A 20,893-nucleotide genomic window follows, 5' to 3' on the forward strand; every position below is an offset into this window, starting at 1 on the left:
TCTGACCTTCTTATTGACGGTAACGCAAAAATTGCATCGGAATTAAATACAAAAGCACAATGCCGACTTAAGTACAAGAAGACCGACTCTTCCTTCTGTCTATGCTTTGATCCATTTCTGTGACACTAGTTATAGATTCCGATGCTTCACTTCAGGTTTACTGTATCCGTCTGACCTTCTTATTGACGATGAAACACAGAAATTGCATCTTAATTAAATACAAAAGGCACAATGCAGACGTAAGTACAAGAAGCTTGACTCATCTTACTGTCTATGCTTTGAACCATTCCTGTGACACTAGTAATAGATTCCGATGCTTCACTTCAGGTTTACTGTATCCCTCTGACCTTCTGATTGACGATCAAACGCGGAAACTTCATCGGAATTAAATAGAAAAGGCACAATGCCGATTGAAGTACAAGAAGACTGGCTCTTCCTACTGCCTATGTTTGAAACATTCCTGTGACACTAGTTATAGATTCCGATGCTTCACTTCAGGTTTACTGTATCCAGCTGACCTTCTTATTGACTATGAAGCACAGAAATTGCATCGGAAATAAATGCAAAAGGCACATTGGCGACTTAAGTACAAGAAGACTGACTCTTCTTACTGTCTATGTTTTGAACCATTCCTGTGACACTAGTTTTAGATTCCGATGCTTCACTTCAGGTTTACTGTATCCCTCTGACCTTCTCATTGACGATCAAACACAGAAAATTCATCGAAATTAAATACAAAAAGCACAATGCCGACTCAAGTGCAAGAAGACTGTCTCGTCTTACTGTCTATGTTTTTAACCATTCCTGTGACACTAGTTATAGATTCCGATGCCTCACATCAGGTTTACTGTATCCCTCTGACCTTCTTATTGACGGTAACGCAAAAATTGCATCGGAATTAAATACAAAAGCACAATGCCGACTTAAGTACAAGAAGACTGACTCTTCCTTCTGTCTATGCTTTGATCCATTTCTGTGACACTAGTTATAGATTCCGATGCTTCACTTCAGGTTTACTGTATCCGTCTGACCTTCTTATTGACGATGAAACACAGAAATTGCATCTTAATTAAATACACAAGGCACAATGCCGACTTCAGTACAAGAACACTGACTCCTCTTACTGTCTATGGTTAGAACCATTCCTGTGCCACTAGTTATAGATTCCGATGCTTCACTTCAGGATTACTGAACCATTCTGACCTTCTTATTGACGATGAAACACAGAAATTGCATCGGAATTAAACACAAAAGGCACAATGCCGACTCAAGCACAAGAAGACTAGCTCTTCTTACTGTCTATGTTTTGAACCATTCCTGTGACACTAGTTATAGATTCCGATGCTTCACTTCAGGTTTACTGTATCCCTCTCATCTTTTTATTGACGATGAAACACAGAAATTGCGTCGAAATTAAATATAAAAGACACAATGCCGACTTAAGTACAAAAAGTCTGACTCTTCTTACTCTCTATGTTTTGAACCATTCCTGTGACACTAGTTATATATTCCGATGCTTCACTACAGGTTTACTGTATACCTCTAAGCTTCTTATTGACGATGAAACACAGAAATTGCATCGGAATTATATACAAGAGGCACAATGCCGACTTAAGTACAAGAAGACTGTCTCATCTTACTGTCTATGTTTTGAACCATTCCTGTGACACTAGTTATATATTCCGATGCCTCACATCGGGTTTACTGTATCCCTCTGACCTTCTTATTCACGTTGAAACACAGAAATTGCATCGTAATTATATACAAAAGGCCCAATGCCGACTTAAGTACAAGAAAACTGACTCTTCTTACTGTCTATGTTTTGAACCATTCCTGTGACATTAGTTATAGATTCCGATGCTTCACTTCAGGTTTACTGTATCCCTCTGACCTACTTATTGACAATGAAACACAGAAATTGCATCTTAATTAAATACAAGAGGTACAATGCAGACGTAAGTACAAGAAGACTGACTCTTCTTACTGTCTATGTTTTGAACCATTCCTGTGACACTAGTAATAGATTCCGATGCTTCACATCAGGTTTACTGTATCCCTCTGACATTATTATTTACGATCAAACACGGAAAATTCATCGGAATTAAATAAGAAAGGCACAATGCCGACTCAAGTACAAGAATACTGGCTCTTTTTACTGTCTATGCTTTGAACCATTCCTGTGACACTAGTTATAGATTCCGATGCTTCACGTCAGGTTTACTGTATCCAGCTGACCTTCTTATTGACTATGAAGCACAGAAACTGCATCGGAATTAAATACAAAAGGCACAATGCCGACTTAAGTACAAGAAGACTGACTCTTCTTATTGTCTATGTTTTGAACCATTCCTGTGACACTAGTTATAGATTCCGATGCTTCACTTCAGGTTTACTGTATCCCTCTGAGCTTCTTATTGACGATGAAACACAAAAATTGCATCGGAATTAAATACAAAAGGCACAATGCCGACTCAAGTACAAGAAGACTGGCTCTTCTTACTGTCTATGTTTGAACCATACCTGTGTCACTAGTTATAGATTCCTATGCTTCGCTTCATGTTAACTGTATCCCTCTGACCTTCTTATTGACGATGAAACACAGAAATTGCATCGGAATTAAATACAAAAGGCACAATGCCGACTCTAGTACAAGACGACTGGCTATTCTTACTCTCTATGTTTTGAACCATTCCTGTGACACTAGTTATAGATTCCGATGCTTCACTTCAGGTTTACTGTATCACTCTGACGATCTTATTGACGATGAAGCACAGACATTACAACGGAATTAAATACAAAAGGCACAATGCCGACTCAAGTACAAGAAGACTGGCTCTTCTTACTGTTTATGTTTTGAACCAATCCTGTGACACTAGTTATAGATTCCGATGCTTCACTTCAGGTTTACTGTATCCCTCTGACCTTCTTATTGACGATGAAATACAGAAATTGCATCGGAATTAAATACAAAAGGCACAATGCCGACTTAAGTACAAGAAAACTGACTCTTCTTGCTCTCTATGCATTGATCCATTCCTGTGACACTAGTTATAGATTCCGATGCTTCACTTCAGGTTTACTGTATCCGACTGAGCTTCTTATTGACGATGAAACACAGATATTGCATCGGAATTAAATACATAAGGCACAATGCCGACTTAAGTACAAGAAAACTGACTCTTCTTACTGTCTATGTCTTGATCCATTCCTGTGACACTAGTTATAGATTCCGATGCTTCACTTCAGGTTTACTGTATCCCTCTGACCTTCTTAATGACGATGAAACACAGAAATTGCATCGGAAATTAATACAAAGGCACAATGCCGACTTAAGTACAAGAAGACTGACTCTTCCTTCGGTCTAAGATTTGTACCATTCCTGTGAAACTAGTTATAGATTCCGATGTTTCACTACAGGTTTACTGTCTCCCTCTGACCTTCTTATTGACTATGAAACACAGAAATTGCATCCGAATTAAATACAAAAGGAACAATGCCGACCCAAGTACAAGAAGACTGGCTCTTCTTACTGTCTATGTTTTGAACCAATTCTGTGACACTCTATATAGATTCCGATGCTTCACCTAAGGTTTACTGTATCCCTCCGACCTTTTTATTGACGATGAAACACAGAAATTGCATCGTAATTATATACAAAAGGCCCAATGCCGACTTAAGTACAAGAAAACTGACTCTTCTTGCTGTCTTAGTTTTGAACCATTCCTGTGACACTAGTTATGGATTCCGATGCTTCACTTCTAGTTTACTGTATCCCTCTGACCTTATTGACGATGAAACACAGAAATTGTATCATAATTAAATACAAAAGGCACAATGCAGACGTAAGTACAAGAAGACTGACTCTTCTTACTGTCTATGTTTTGAACCATTCCTGTGACACTAGTAATAGATTCCGATGCTTCACTTCTAGTTTACTGTATCCCTCTGACCTTCTTATTGACGATCAAACACAGAAAATTCATCGGAATTAAATAGAAAAGGCACAATGCCGACTCAAGTACAAGAAGACTAGCCCTTCTTACTGTCTATGCTTTGAACCATTCCTGTGACACTAGTTGTAGATTCTGATGCTTCACTTCAGGTTTACTGTATCCCTCTGACCTGCTTATTGACGATGAAACACAGAAATTGCATCGGAATTAAACACAAAAGGCAAAATGCCAACTTAAGTACAAGAAAACTGACTCTTCTTACTGTCTATGTTTTGAACCATTCCTGTGACAATAGTTATAGATTCCGATGCTTCACTTCAGGTTTACTGTATCAATCTGACCTTCTTATTGACGATGAAACACAGAAATTGCATCGGAATTAAATACAAAAGGCACAATGCCTACTCAAGTACAAGAAGAGCGGCTCTTCTTACTGTCTATGTATTGAACCATTCCTGTGACACTAGTTATAGATTCCTATGCATCATTTCAGGTTTACTGTATCCCTCTGACCCTCTTATTGTCGATGAAACACAGAAATTGCATCGGAATTATATACACAAGGCACAATGCCGACTTAAGTACAAGAAGACTGACTCTTCTTACTGACTATGTTTTGAACCTTTCCTGTGACACTAGTTATTGATTCCGATGCATCACTTCAGGTTGACTGTATCCCTCTGACCTTCTTATTGACGATGAAACACAGATATAGCATATTAATTAAATACAAAAGGCACAATGCCGACTTAAGTACAAGAAGACTGACACTTCTTACCGTCTATGTTTTGAACCATTCCTGTGACCCTAGTTATAGATTCCGATCCTTCACTTCATTTTTACTGTATCCCTCTGACCTTCTTATTGACGATGAAACACAGAAATTGCATCGGAATTAAACACAAAAGGCACAATGCCGACTCAAGCACAAGAAGACTAGCTCTTCTTACTGTCTATGTTTTGAACCATTCCTGTGACACTAGTTATAGATTCCGATGCTTCACTTCAGGTTTACTGTATCCCTCTCATCTTTTTATTGACGATGAAACACAGAAATTGCGTCGAAATTAAATATAAAAGACACAATGCCGACTTAAGTACAAAAAGTCTGACTCTTCTTACTCTCTATGTTTTGAACCATTCCTGTGACACTAGTTATAGATTTCGATGCTTCACTTCAGGTTTACTGTATCCCTCTGACCTTCTAATTGACGATGAAACACAGAAATTGCATCGGAATTAAATACAAAAGGCACAATGCCAAGTACAAGAAAACTGACTCTTCTTACTGTCTATGTTTTGAACCATTCCTGTGACACTAGTTATAGATTCCGATGCTTCACTTCAGGTTTACTGTATCCCTCTGACCATCTTATTGACGATGAAACACAAAAATTGCATCGGAATTAAATACAAAAGGCACAATGCCGACTCAAGTACAAGAAGACTGGTTCTTCTTACTGTCTATGCTTGAACCATTCCTGTGACACTAGTTATAGATTCATATGCTTCACTTCATGTTTACCGTATCCCTCTGACCTTCTTATTGACGATGAAACACAGAAATTGAATCGGAATTAAATACAAAAGGCACAATGCCGACTCAAGTACAAGAAGACTGGCTACTCATACTGTCTACGTTTTGAACCATTCCTGTGACACTAGTTATAGATTCCGATGCTTCACTTCAGGTTTACTGTACCACTCTGACCTTCCTATTGACGATGAAACACAGAAATTGCATCGGAATTAAATACAAAAGGCACAATGCCGACTTAAGTACAAAAAGACTGACTCTTCTTACTGTCTACGTTATGAACCATTCCTGTGACACTAGTTATAGATTCCGATGCTTCACTTCAGGTTTACTGTATCCCTCTGACCCTCTTATTGGCGATGAAACACAGTAATTGCATCGGAATTAAATACAAAAGGCACAATGCCGACTTAAGTACAAGAAAACTGACTCTTCTTACTGTCTATGTCTTGATCCATTCCTGTGACACTAGTTATAGAATCCGATGCTTCACTTCAGGTTTACTGTATCCCTCTGACCTTCTTAATGACGATGAAACACAGAAATTGCATCGGAAATTAATACAAAGGCACAATGCCGACTTAAGTACAAGAAGACTGACTCTTCCTTCGGTCTAAGATTTGTACCATTCCTGTGAAACTAGTTATAGATTCCGATGCTTCACTTCAGGTTTACTGTATCCCTCTGACCTTCTTATTGACTATGAAACACAGAAATTGCATCCGAATTAAATACAAAAGGAACAATGCCGACCCAAGTACAAGAAGACTGGCTCTTCTTACTGTCTATGTTTTGAACCATTTCTGTGACACTCTATATAGATTCCGATGCTTCACCTAAGGTTTACTGTATCCCTCCGACCTTTTTATTGACGATGAAACACAGAAATTGCATCGTAATTATATACAAAAGGCCCAATGCCGACTTAAGTACAAGAAAACTGACTCTTCTTGCTGTCTTAGTTTTGAACCATTCCTGTGACACTAGTTATGGATTCCGATGCTTCACTTCTAGTTTACTGTATCCCTCTGACCTTATTGACGATGAAACACAGAAATTGTATCATAATTAAATACAAAAGGCACAATGCAGACGTAAGTACAAGAAGACTGACTCTTCTTACTGTCTATGTTTTGAACCATTCCTGTGACACTAGTAATAGATTCCGATGCTTCACTTCTAGTTTACTGTATCCCTCTGACCTTCTTATTGACGATCAAACACAGAAAATTCATCGGAATTAAATAGAAAAGGCACAATGCCGACTCAAGTACAAGAAGACTAGCCCTTCTTACTGTCTATGCTTTGAACCATTCCTGTGACACTAGTTATAGATTCTGATGCTTCACTTCAGGTTTACTGTATCCCTCTGACCTGCTTATTGACGATGAAACACAGAAATTGCATCGGAATTAAACACAAAAGGCAAAATGCCAACTTAAGTACAAGAAAACTGACTCTTCTTACTGTCTATGTTTTGAACCATTCCTGTGACAATAGTTATAGATTCCGATGCTTCACTTCAGGTTTACTGTATCAATCTGACCTTCTTATTGACGATGAAACACAGAAATTGCATCGGAATTAAATACAAAAGGCACAATGCCTACTCAAGTACAAGAAGAGCGGCTCTTCTTACTGTCTATGTATTGAACCATTCCTGTGACACTAGTTATAGATTCCTATGCATCATTTCAGGTTTACTGTATCCCTCTGACCCTCTTATTGTCGATGAAACACAGAAATTGCATCGGAATTATATACACAAGGCACAATGCCGACTTAAGTACAAGAAGACTGACTCTTCTTACTGACTATGTTTTGAACCTTTCCTGTGACACTAGTTATTGATTCCGATGCATCACTTCAGGTTGACTGTATCCCTCTGACCTTCTTATTGACGATGAAACACAGATATAGCATATTAATTAAATACAAAAGGCACAATGCCGACTTAAGTACAAGAAGACTGACACTTCTTACCGTCTATGTTTTGAACCATTCCTGTGACCCTAGTTATAGATTCCGATCCTTCACTTCATTTTTACTGTATCCCTCTGACCTTCTTATTGACGATGAAACACAGAAATTGCATCGGAATTAAACACAAAAGGCACAATGCCGACTCAAGCACAAGAAGACTAGCTCTTCTTACTGTCTATGTTTTGAACCATTCCTGTGACACTAGTTATCGATTCCGATGCTTCACTTCAGGTTTACTGTATCCCTCTCATCTTTTTATTGACGATGAAACACAGAAATTGCGTCGAAATTAAATATAAAAGACACAATGCCGACTTAAGTACAAAAAGTCTGACTCTTCTTACTCTCTATGTTTTGAACCATTCCTGTGACACTAGTTATAGATTTCGATGCTTCACTTCAGGTTTACTGTATCCCTCTGACCTTCTAATTGACGATGAAACACAGAAATTGCATCGGAATTAAATACAAAAGGCACAATGCCAAGTACAAGAAAACTGACTCTTCTTACTGTCTATGTTTTGAACCATTCCTGTGACACTAGTTATAGATTCCGATGCTTCACTTCAGGTTTACTGTATCCCTCTGACCATCTTATTGACGATGAAACACAAAAATTGCATCGGAATTAAATACAAAAGGCACAATGCCGACTCAAGTACAAGAAGACTGGCTCTTCTTACTGTCTATGCTTGAACCATTCCTGTGACACTATTTATAGATTCATATGCTTCACTTCATGTTTACCGTATCCCTCTGACCTTCTTATTGACGATGAAACACAGAAATTGAATCGGAATTAAATACAAAAGGCACAATGCCGACTCAAGTACAAGAAGACTGGCTACTCATACTGTCTACGTTTTGAACCATTCCTGTGACACTAGTTATAGATTCCGATGCTTCACTTCAGGTTTACTGTACCACTCTGACCTTCCTATTGACGATGAAACACAGAAATTGCATCGGAATTAAATACAAAAGGCACAATGCCGACTTAAGTACAAAAAGACTGACTCTTCTTACTGTCTACGTTATGAACCATTCCTGTGACACTAGTTATAGATTCCGATGCTTCACTTCAGGTTTACTGTATCCCTCTGACCTTCTTATTGGCGATGAAACACAGTAATTGCATCGGAATTAAATACAAAAGGCACAATGCCGACTTAAGTACAAGAAAACTGACTCTTCTTACTCTCTATGTTTTGAACCATTCCTGTGACACTAGTTATATATTCCGATGCTTCACTACAGGTTTACTGTATACCTCCAAGCTTCTTATTGACGATGAAACACAGAAATTGCATCGGAATTATATACAAGAGGCACAATGCCGACTTAAGTACAAGAAGACTGTCTCATCTTACTGTCTATGTTTTGAACCATTCCTGTGACACTAGTTATATATTCCGATGCCTCACATCAGGTTTACTGTATCCCTTTGACCTTCTTATTGACGATGACAAAGAAATTGCATCGGAATTATATACACAAGGCACAATGCCGACTTAAGTACAAGAAGACTGACTCTTCTTACTGACTATGTTTTGAACCTTTCCTGTGACACTAGTTATTGATTCCGATGCATCACTTCAGGTTGACTGTATCCCTCTGACCTTCTTATTGACGATGAAACACAGATATAGCATATTAATTAAATACAAAAGGCACAATGCCGACTTAAGTACAAGAAGACTGACACTTCTTACCGTCTATGTTTTGAACCATTCCTGTGACCCTAGTTATAGATTCCGATCCTTCACTTCATTTTTACTGTATCCCTCTGACCTTCTTATTGACGATGAAACACAGAAATTGCATCGGAATTAAACACAAAAGGCACAATGCCGACTCAAGCACAAGAAGACTAGCTCTTCTTACTGTCTATGTTTTGAACCATTCCTGTGACACTAGTTATCGATTCCGATGCTTCACTTCAGGTTTACTGTATCCCTCTCATCTTTTTATTGACGATGAAACACAGAAATTGCGTCGAAATTAAATATAAAAGACACAATGCCGACTTAAGTACAAAAAGTCTGACTCTTCTTACTCTCTATGTTTTGAACCATTCCTGTGACACTAGTTATAGATTTCGATGCTTCACTTCAGGTTTACTGTATCCCTCTGACCTTCTAATTGACGATGAAACACAGAAATTGCATCGGAATTAAATACAAAAGGCACAATGCCAAGTACAAGAAAACTGACTCTTCTTACTGTCTATGTTTTGAACCATTCCTGTGACACTAGTTATAGATTCCGATGCTTCACTTCAGGTTTACTGTATCCCTCTGACCATCTTATTGACGATGAAACACAAAAATTGCATCGGAATTAAATACAAAAGGCACAATGCCGACTCAAGTACAAGAAGACTGGCTCTTCTTACTGTCTATGCTTGAACCATTCCTGTGACACTATTTATAGATTCATATGCTTCACTTCATGTTTACCGTATCCCTCTGACCTTCTTATTGACGATGAAACACAGAAATTGAATCGGAATTAAATACAAAAGGCACAATGCCGACTCAAGTACAAGAAGACTGGCTACTCATACTGTCTACGTTTTGAACCATTCCTGTGACACTAGTTATAGATTCCGATGCTTCACTTCAGGTTTACTGTACCACTCTGACCTTCCTATTGACGATGAAACACAGAAATTGCATCGGAATTAAATACAAAAGGCACAATGCCGACTTAAGTACAAAAAGACTGACTCTTCTTACTGTCTACGTTATGAACCATTCCTGTGACACTAGTTATAGATTCCGATGCTTCACTTCAGGTTTACTGTATCCCTCTGACCTTCTTATTGGCGATGAAACACAGTAATTGCATCGGAATTAAATACAAAAGGCACAATGCCGACTTAAGTACAAGAAAACTGACTCTTCTTACTCTCTATGTTTTGAACCATTCCTGTGACACTAGTTATATATTCCGATGCTTCACTACAGGTTTACTGTATACCTCCAAGCTTCTTATTGACGATGAAACACAGAAATTGCATCGGAATTATATACAAGAGGCACAATGCCGACTTAAGTACAAGAAGACTGTCTCATCTTACTGTCTATGTTTTGAACCATTCCTGTGACACTAGTTATATATTCCGATGCCTCACATCAGGTTTACTGTATCCCTTTGACCTTCTTATTGACGATGACAAAGAAATTGCATCGGAATTAAATACAAAAGCACAATGCCGACTCAAGTACAAGAAGACTGGCTCTTCTTACTGACTATGTATTGAACCATTTCTGTGACACTAGTAATAGATTCCGATGCTTCACTTCAGGTTTACTGTATCCCTCTGACCTTCTTATTGACGTTGAAACACAGAAATTGCATCGTAATTATATACAAAAGGCTCAATGCCGACTTAAGTACAAGAAAACTGACTCTTCTTACTGTCTATGTTTTGAACCATTCCTGTGACATTAGTTATAGATTCCGATGCTTCACTTCAGGTTTACTGTATCCCTCTGACCTACTTATTAACAATGAAACACAGAAATTGCATCTTAATTAAATACAAGAGGTGCAATGCAGACGTAAGTACAAGAAGACTGACTCTTCTTACTGTCTATGTTTTGAACCATTCCTGTGACACTAGTAATAGATTCCGATGCTTCACATCAGGTTTACTGTATCCCTCTGACCTTATTATTTACGATCAAACACGGAAAATTCATCGGAATTAAATAAGAAAGGCACAATGCCGACTCAAGTACAAGAAGACTGGCTCTTTTTACTGTCTATGCTTTGAACCATTCCTGTGACACTAGTTATAGATTCCGATGCTTCACTTCAGGTTTACTGTATCCAGCTGACCTTCTTATTGACTATGAAGCACAGAAACTGCATCGGAATTAAATACAAAAGGCACAATGCCGACTTAAGTACAAGAAGACTGACTCTTCTTACTGTCTATGTTTTGAACCATTCCTGTGACACTAGTTATAGATTCCGATGCTTCACATCAGGTTTACTGTATCCCTCTGAGCTTCTTATTGACGATGAAACACAAAAATTGCATCGGAATTAAATACAAAAGGCACAATGCCGACTCAAGTACAAAAAGACTGGCTCTTCTTACTGTCTATGTTTGAACCATACCTGTGACACTAGTTATAGATTCCTATGCTTCGCTTCATGTTAACTGTATCCCTCTGACCTTCTTATTGACGATGAAACACAGAAATTGCATCGGAATTAAATACAAAAGGCACAATGCCGACTCTAGTACAAGACGTCTGGCTATTCTTACTCTCTATGTTTTGAACCATTCCTGTGACACTAGTTATAGATTCCGATGCTTCACTTCAGGTTTACTGTATCACTCTGACGTTCTTATTGACGATGAAGCACAGACATTACAACGGAATTAAATACAAAAGGCACAATGCCGACTCAAGTACAAGAAGACTGGCTCTTCTTACTGTTTATGTTTTGAACCAATCCTGTGACACTAGTTATAGATTCCGATGCTTCACTTCAGGTTTACTGTATCCCTCTGACCTTCTTATTGACGATGAAATACAGAAATTGCATCGGAATTAAATACAAAAGGCACAATGCCGACTTAAGTACAAGAAAACTGACTCTTCTTGCTCTCTATACATTGATCCATTCCTGTGACACTAGTTATAGATTCCGATGCTTCACTTCAGGTTTACTGTATCCCACTGAGCTTCTTATTGACGATGAAACACAGATATTGCATCGGAATTACATACATAAGGCACAATGATGACTTAAGTACAAGAAAACTGACTCTTCTTACTGTCTATGTCTTGATCCATTCCTGTGACACTAGTTATAGAATCCGATGCTTCACTTCAGGTTTACTGTATCCCTCTGACCTTCTTAATGACGATGAAACACAGAAATTGCATCGGAAATTAATACAAAGGCACAATGCCGACTTAAGTACAAGAAGACTGACTCTTCCTTCGGTCTAAGATTTGTACCATTCCTGTGAAACTAGTTATAGATTCCGATGCTTCACTTCAGGTTTACTGTATCCCTCTGACCTTCTTATTGACTATGAAACACAGAAATTGCATCCGAATTAAATACAAAAGGAACAATGCCGACCCAAGTACAAGAAGACTGGCTCTTCTTACTGTCTATGTTTTGAACCATTTCTGTGACACTCTATATAGATTCCGATGCTTCACCTAAGGTTTACTGTATCCCTCCGACCTTTTTATTGACGATGAAACACAGAAATTGCATCGTAATTATATACAAAAGGCCCAATGCCGACTTAAGTACAAGAAAACTGACTCTTCTTGCTGTCTTAGTTTTGAACCATTCCTGTGACACTAGTTATGGATTCCGATGCTTCACTTCTAGTTTACTGTATCCCTCTGACCTTATTGACGATGAAACACAGAAATTGTATCATAATTAAATACAAAAGGCACAATGCAGACGTAAGTACAAGAAGACTGACTCTTCTTACTGTCTATGTTTTGAACCATTCCTGTGACACTAGTAATAGATTCCGATGCTTCACTTCTAGTTTACTGTATCCCTCTGACCTTCTTATTGACGATCAAACACAGAAAATTCATCGGAATTAAATAGAAAAAGCACAATGCCGACTCAAGTACAAGAAGACTAGCCCTTCTTACTGTCTATGCTTTGAACCATTCCTGTGACACTAGTTATAGATTCTGATGCTTCACTTCAGGTTTACTGTATCCCTCTGACCTGCTTATTGACGATGAAACACAGAAATTGCATCGGAATTAAACACAAAAGGCAAAATGCCGACTCAAGTACAAGAAGACTGGCTCTTCTTACTGTCTATGTTTTGAACCATTCTTGTGACACTAGTTATAGATTCCGATGCTTCACTTCAGGTTTACTGTATCCCTCTGACATTCTTATTGACGATGAAACACAGAAATTGCATCGCAATTAAATATAAAAGGCACAATGCCAACTTAAGTACAAGAAAACTGACTCTTCTTACAGTCTATGTTTTGAACCATTCCTGTGACAATAGTTATAGATTCCGATCCTTCACTTCAGGTTTACTGTATCCCTCTGACCTTCTTATTGACGATGAAACACAGAAATTGCATCGGAATTAAATACAAAAGGCACAATGCCTACTCAAGTACAAGAAGACCGGCTCTTCTTACTGTCTATGTATTGAACCATTCCTGTGACACTAGTTATAGATTCCTATGCATCATTTCAGGTTTACTGTATCCCTCTGACCCTCTTATTGTCGATGAAACACAGAAATTGCATCGGAATTATATACAAAAGGCACAATGCCGACTTAAGTACAAGAAGACTGACACTTCTTACTGTCTATGTTATGAACCATTCCTGTGACCCTAGTTATAGATTCCGATCCTTCACTTCATTTTTACTGTATCCCTCTGACCTTCTTATTGACGACCAAACACAGAAAATCGATCGGAATTAAATACAAAAGGCACAATGCCGACTCAAATACAATAAGACTGGCTCTTCTTACTGTCTATGATTTGAACCATTCCTGTGACACTAGTTATAGATTCCGATGCTTAGCTTCAGGTTCACTGTATCCAGCTGACTTTCTTACCGACGATCAAGCACAGAAATTGCATCGGAGTTAAATACAAAAGGCACAATGCCGACTTAAGTAAGAGAAGACTGACTCTTCATACTGTCTATGTTTTGAACCATTCCTGTGACACTAGTTATAGATTCCGATGCTTCACTTCAAATTTACTGTATCCCTCTGATCTTCTTATTAACGATGAAACACAGAAACTGCATCGGAATTAAAAACAAAAGACACAATGCTGACTAAAGTACAAGAAGACTGACTCTACTAACTGTTTAGGTTTTGAACCATTCCTATGCCACTAGTTATTGATTCCGATGCTTCACTTCAGGTTTACTGTATCCAGCTGACCTTCTTATTGACGATGAAATACAGAAATTGCATCGGAATTAAATACAAAAGGAACAATGCCGACCCAAGTACAAGAAGACTTTCTCTTCTTACTGTCTATGTTTTGTACCATTCCTGTGACACTAGTTATAGATTCCGATGCTTCACTTCTGGTTTATTGTATCCCTCTGACCTTCTTATTGACGAAGAAACACATACATTGCATCGGAATTAAATACAAAAGGCACCGAAGCTTCACTTCAGGGTTACTGTATCCCTCTGACCTTCTTATTGACGATGAAACACAGAAATTGCATCATAATTAAATACAAAAGGCACAATGCAGACGTAAGTACATGAAGACTGACTCTTCTTACTGTCTATGTTTTGAACCATTCCTGTGACACTAGTAATAGATTCCGATGCTTCACCTCAGGTTTACTGTATCCCTCTGACCTTCTTATTGACGATGAAACACAGAAATTGCATCGGATGTAAACACAAAAGGCACAATGCCGACTTAAGTAAGAGAAGAGTGACTCTTCATACTGTCTATGTTTTGAACCATTCCTGTGACACTAGTTATAGATTCCGATGCTTCACTTCAAATTTACTGTATCCCTCTGATCTTCTTATTAACGATGAAACACAGAAACTGCATCGGAATTAAAAACAAAAGACACAATGCTGACTAAAGTACAAGAAGACTGACTCTACTAACTGTTTAGGTTTTGAACCATTCCTATGCCACTAGTTATTGACTCCGATGCTTCACTTCAGGTTTACTGTATCCAGCTGACCTTCTTATTGACGATGAAATACAGAAATTGCATCGGAATTAAATACAAAAGGAACAATGCCGACCCAAGTACAAGAAGACTTTCTCTTCTTACTGTCTATGTTTTGAACCATTCCTGTGACACTAGTTATAGATTCCGATGCTTCACTTCAGGTTTACTGTATCCCTCTGATCTTCTTATTGACGATGAAACACAGAAATTGCATCGGAATCAATTATAAAAGGCACAATGCCAACTTAAGTACAAAAAAACTGACTCTTCTTACTCTCTATGTTTTGAACCATTCCTGTGACACTAGTTATAGATTCCGATGCTTCACTTCAGGTTTACTGTATCCCTCTGACCTTCTTATTGACGATGATACACAGAAATTGCATCGGAATTAAATACTAAAGGCACAATGCGGACTTCAGTACAAGAAAACTGACTCTTCTTACTGTCTATGTTTTGAACCATTCCTGTGACACTAGTTGTAGATTCCGATGCTTCACTTCAGGTTGACTGTATCCCTCTGACCTTCTTATTGACGATGAAACACAGATATTGCATCTTAATTAAATACAAAAGGCACAATGCCGACTTAATTACAAGAAGACTGACTCTTCTTACTGTCTATGTTTTGAACTATTCCTGTGACCCTATTTATAGATTCCGATGCTTCTCTTCACGTTTACTGTATCCCTCTGATCTTCTTATTGACGATGAAACACAGAAATTGCATCGGAATCAATTATAAAAGGCACAATGCCAACTTAAGTACAAAAAAACTGACTCTTCTTACTCTCTATGTTTTAAACCATTCCTGTGACACTAGTTATAGATTCCGATGCTTCACTTCAGGTTTACTGTATCCCTCTGATCTTCTTATTGACGATGAAACACAGAAATTGCATCGGAATCAATTATAAAAGGCACAATGCCAACTTAAGTACAAAAAAACTGACTCTTCTTACTCTCCATGTTTTGAACCATTCCTGTGACACTAGTTATAGATTCCGATGCTTCACTTCAGGTTTACTGTATCCCTCTGACCTTCTTATTGACGATGATACACAGAAATTGCATCGGAATTAAATACAAAAGGCACAATGCGGACTTCAGTACAAGAAAACTGACTCTTCTTACTGTCTATGTTTTGAACCATTCCTGTGACACTAGTTATAGATTCCGATGCTTCACTTCAGGTTGACTGTATCCCTCTGACCTTCTTATTGACGATGAAACACAGATATTGCATCTTAATTAAATACAAAAGGCACAATGCCGACTTAATTACAAGATGACTGACTCTTCTTACTGTCTATGTTTTGAACTATTCCTGTGACCCTATTTATAGATTCCGATGCTTCTCTTCATTTTTACAGTATCCCTCTGACTTTCTCATTGACGATGAAACACAGATATTGCATCTTAATTAAATACAAAAGGCACAATGCAGACGTAAGTACATGAAGACTGACTCTTCTTACTGTCTATGTTTTGAACCATTCCTGTGACACTAGTAATAGATTCCGATGCTTCACCTCAGGTTTACTGTATCCCTCTGACCTTCTTATTGACGATGAAACACAGAAATTGCATCGGAATTAAACACAAAAGGCACATTGCCGACTCAAGTACAAGTAGACTGGCTCTTCTTACTATCTATGTTTTGAACCATTCCTGTGACACCAGTTATAGATTCCGATGCTTCACTTCAGGTTTACTGTATCCCTCTGATCTTCTTATTGACGATGAAACACAGAAATTGCATCGGAATCAATTATAAAAGGCACAATGCCAACTTAAGTACAAAAAAACTGACTCTTCTTACTCTCTATGTTTTGAACCATTCCTGTGACACTAGTTATAGATTCCGATGCTTCACTTCAGGTTTACTGTATCCCTCTGACCTTCTTATTGACGATGATACACAGAAATTGCATCGGAATTAAATACAAAAGGCACAATGCGGACTTCAGTACAAGAAAACTGACTCTTCTTACTGTCTATGTTTTGAACCATTCCTGTGACACTAGTTGTAGATTCCGATGCTTCACTTCAGGTTTACTGTATCCCTCTGACCTTCTTATTGACGATGAAACACAGATATTGCATCTTAATTAAATACAAAAGGCACAATGCCGACTTAATTACAAGAAGACTGACTCTTCTTACTGTCTATGTTTTGAACTATTTCTGTGACCCTATTTATAGATTCCGATGCTTCTCTTCACGTTTACTGTATCCCTCTGATCTTCTTATTGACGATGAAACACAGAAATTGCATCGGAATCAATTATAAAAGGCACAATGCCAACTTAAGTACAAAAAAACTGACTCTTCTTACTCTCTATGTTTTAAACCATTCCTGTGACACTAGTTATAGATTCCGATGCTTCACTTCAGGTTTACTGTATCCCTCTGATCTTCTTATTGACGATGAAACACAGAAATTGCATCGGAATCAATTATAAAAGGCACAATGCCAACTTAAGTACAAAAAAACTGACTCTTCTTACTCTCTATGTTTTGAACCATTCCTGTGACACTAGTTATAGATTCCGATGCTTCACTTCAGGTTTACTGTATCCCTCTGACCTTCTTATTGACGATGATACACAGAAATTGCATCGGAATTAAATACAAAAGGCACAATGCGGACTTCAGTACAAGAAAACTGACTCTTCTTACTGTCTATGTTTTGAACCATTCCTGTGACACTAGTTATAGATTCCGATGCTTCACTTCAGGTTGACTGTATCCCTCTGACCTTCTTATTGACGATGAAACACAGATATTGCATCTTAATTAAATACAAAAGGCACAATGCCGACTTAATTACAAGAAGACTGACTCTTCTTACTGTCTATGTTTTGAACTATTCCTGTGACCCTATTTATAGATTCCGATGCTTCTCTTCATTTTTACAGTATCCCTCTGACTTTCTCATTGACGATGAAACACAGATATTGCATCTTAATTAAATACAAAAGGCACAATGCCGACTAAAGTACATGAAGACTGACTCTTCTTACTGTCTATGTTTTGAACCATTCCTGTGACCCTAGTTATAGATTCCGATGCTTCACTACATTTTTACTGTATCCCACTGACCTTCTTATTGACGACCAAACACAGAAAATTGAACGGAATTAAATACAAAAGGCACAATGCCGACTAAAGTACATGAAGACTGGCTCTTCTTACTGTCTATGATTTGAACCATTCCTGTGACACTAGTTACACGTTCCGATGCTTAACTTCAGGTTCACTGTATCCAGCTGACCTTCTTATTGACGATGAAGCACAGAAATTGCATCGGAGTTAAATACAAAAGGCACAATGCCTACTTAAGTACAAGAAGACTGACTCTTCATACTGTCTATGTTTTCAACCATTCCTGTGACACTAGTTATGGATTCCGGTGCTTCACTTCAGTTTTACTGTATCCCTCTGACCTTCTTATTAACGATGAAACACAGAAACTACATCGGAATTAAATACAAAAGGCACAATGCTGACTAAAGTACAAGAAGACTGACTCTACTTACTGGTTATGTTTTGAACCATTCCTGTGCCACTAGTTATAGATTCCGATGCTTCACTTCAGGTTTACTGTATCCAGCTGACCTTCTTATTGACGATGAAACACAGAAATTGCATCGGAATTAAATACATGAGGCACAATGCCGACTTAAGTACAAGACAACTGAATCTTCTTACTGTCTATGTCTTGAACCAATCCTGTGACGCTAGTTATAGATTCCGATGCTTCACTTCACGTTTACTGTATCCCTCTGACCTTCTTATTGATGATGAATCACAGAAATTGCATCGGAATTAAATACAAATGCACTATGCCGACTTAAGCACAAAAAGACTGACTCTTCCTTCTGTCTATGTTTTGTACCATTCCTGTGACACTAGTTATAGATTCCGATGCTTACCTTCAGGTTTACTGTATCCCTCTGACCTTCTTATTGACTATGAAACACAGAAATTGCATCCGAATTAAATACAAAATGCACAATGATGACCCAAGTACAAGAAGACTGGCTCTTCTTACTGTCTATGTTTTGAACCATTCCTGTGACACTAGTTATAGATTCCGATGCTTCACTTCAGGTTTCTTGTATTCCTCTGACCGTCTTATTGACGAAGAAACACATAAATTGCATCGGAATTGAAAACAAAATGCACAATGCCGACTCAAGTACAAGAAGACTGGCTCTTCTTACTGTCTATGTTTTGAACCATTTCTGTGACACTAGTTATAGATTCCGATGCTTCACCTCAGGTTTACTGTATCCCTCTGACCTTCTTATTGACGATGAAACACAGAAATTGAATCGTAATTATTTACAAAAGGCCCAACGCCGACTTAAGTACAAGAAAACTGACTCTTCTTACTGTCTATGTTTTGAACCATTCCTGTGACACTAGTAATAGATTCCGATGCTTCACTTCAGGTTTACTGTACCCCTCTGACCTTCTTATTGACGATGAAACACAGAAAATTCATCGGAATTAAATAGAAAAGGCACAATGCCGACTCAAGTACAAGAGGACTGGCTCTTCTTACTGTCTATGCTTTGAACCATTCCTGTGACACTAGTTATAGTTTCCGATGCTTCACTTCAGGTTTACTGTATCCCCCTGACCTTCTTGTTGACGATGAAACACAGAAATTGCATCTTAATTAAATACAAAAGGCACAATGCCGACTTCTGTACAAGAACACTGACTCTTCTTACTGTCTATGGTTAGAACAATTCCTATGCCACTAGTTATAGATTCCGATGCTTCACTTCAGGTTTACTGTATCCCTCCGACCCTCTTATTGACGATGAAACACAGATATTGCATCGGAATTAAACACAAAACGCACAATGCCGACTTAAGTACATGAAGACTGACTCTTCTTACTGCCTATGTTTTAAACCATTCATGTAACACTAGTTATAGATTCCGATGCTTCACTTCAGGTTTACAATATCCCTCTGATCTTCTTATTGACGATGAAACACAGAAATTGCATCGGAATTAAATATAAAAGGCACAATGCCGACTTATGTACAAGAAGACTGACTCTTCTTACTGTCTATGTTATGAACCATTCCTGTGACACTAGTTATAGATTCCGATGCTTCACTTCAGGTTCACTGTATCCCTCTGACCTTCTTATTGACGATGAAACACAGAAATTGCATCGGAATTAAAAACAAAAGGCACAATGCCGATTCAAGTACGAGAAGACTGGCTCTTCTTACTGTCTATGTTTTGTACCATTCCTGTGACACTAGTTACAGATTCCTTTGCTTCACTTCAGGTTTACTGTATCCCTCTGACCTTCTTATTGTCGATGAAACACAGAAATTGAATCGGAATTATATACAAAAGGCACAATGCCGACTTAAGTACAAGAAGACTGACTCTTCTTACTGTCTATGTTTTGAACCTTTCCTGTGACACTAGTTATTCATTCCGATGCTTCACTTCAGGTTGACTGTATCCCTCTGACCTTCTTATTGACGATGAAACACAGAAATTGCATCTTAATTAATTACAAAAGACACAATGCCGACTTAAGTACAAGAACACTGACTCTTCTTTCTGTCTATGTTTTGAACCATTCCTGTGACACTAGTTATAGATTCCGATGCTTCACTTCATTTTTACTGTATACCTCTGCCCTTCTTATTGGCGATCAAACACAGAAAAT

The sequence above is a fragment of the Schistocerca americana genome, chromosome X, assembly GCF_021461395.2.
Source record: "Schistocerca americana isolate TAMUIC-IGC-003095 chromosome X, iqSchAmer2.1, whole genome shotgun sequence".
Lineage (NCBI taxonomy): Eukaryota > Metazoa > Arthropoda > Insecta > Orthoptera > Acrididae > Schistocerca > Schistocerca americana.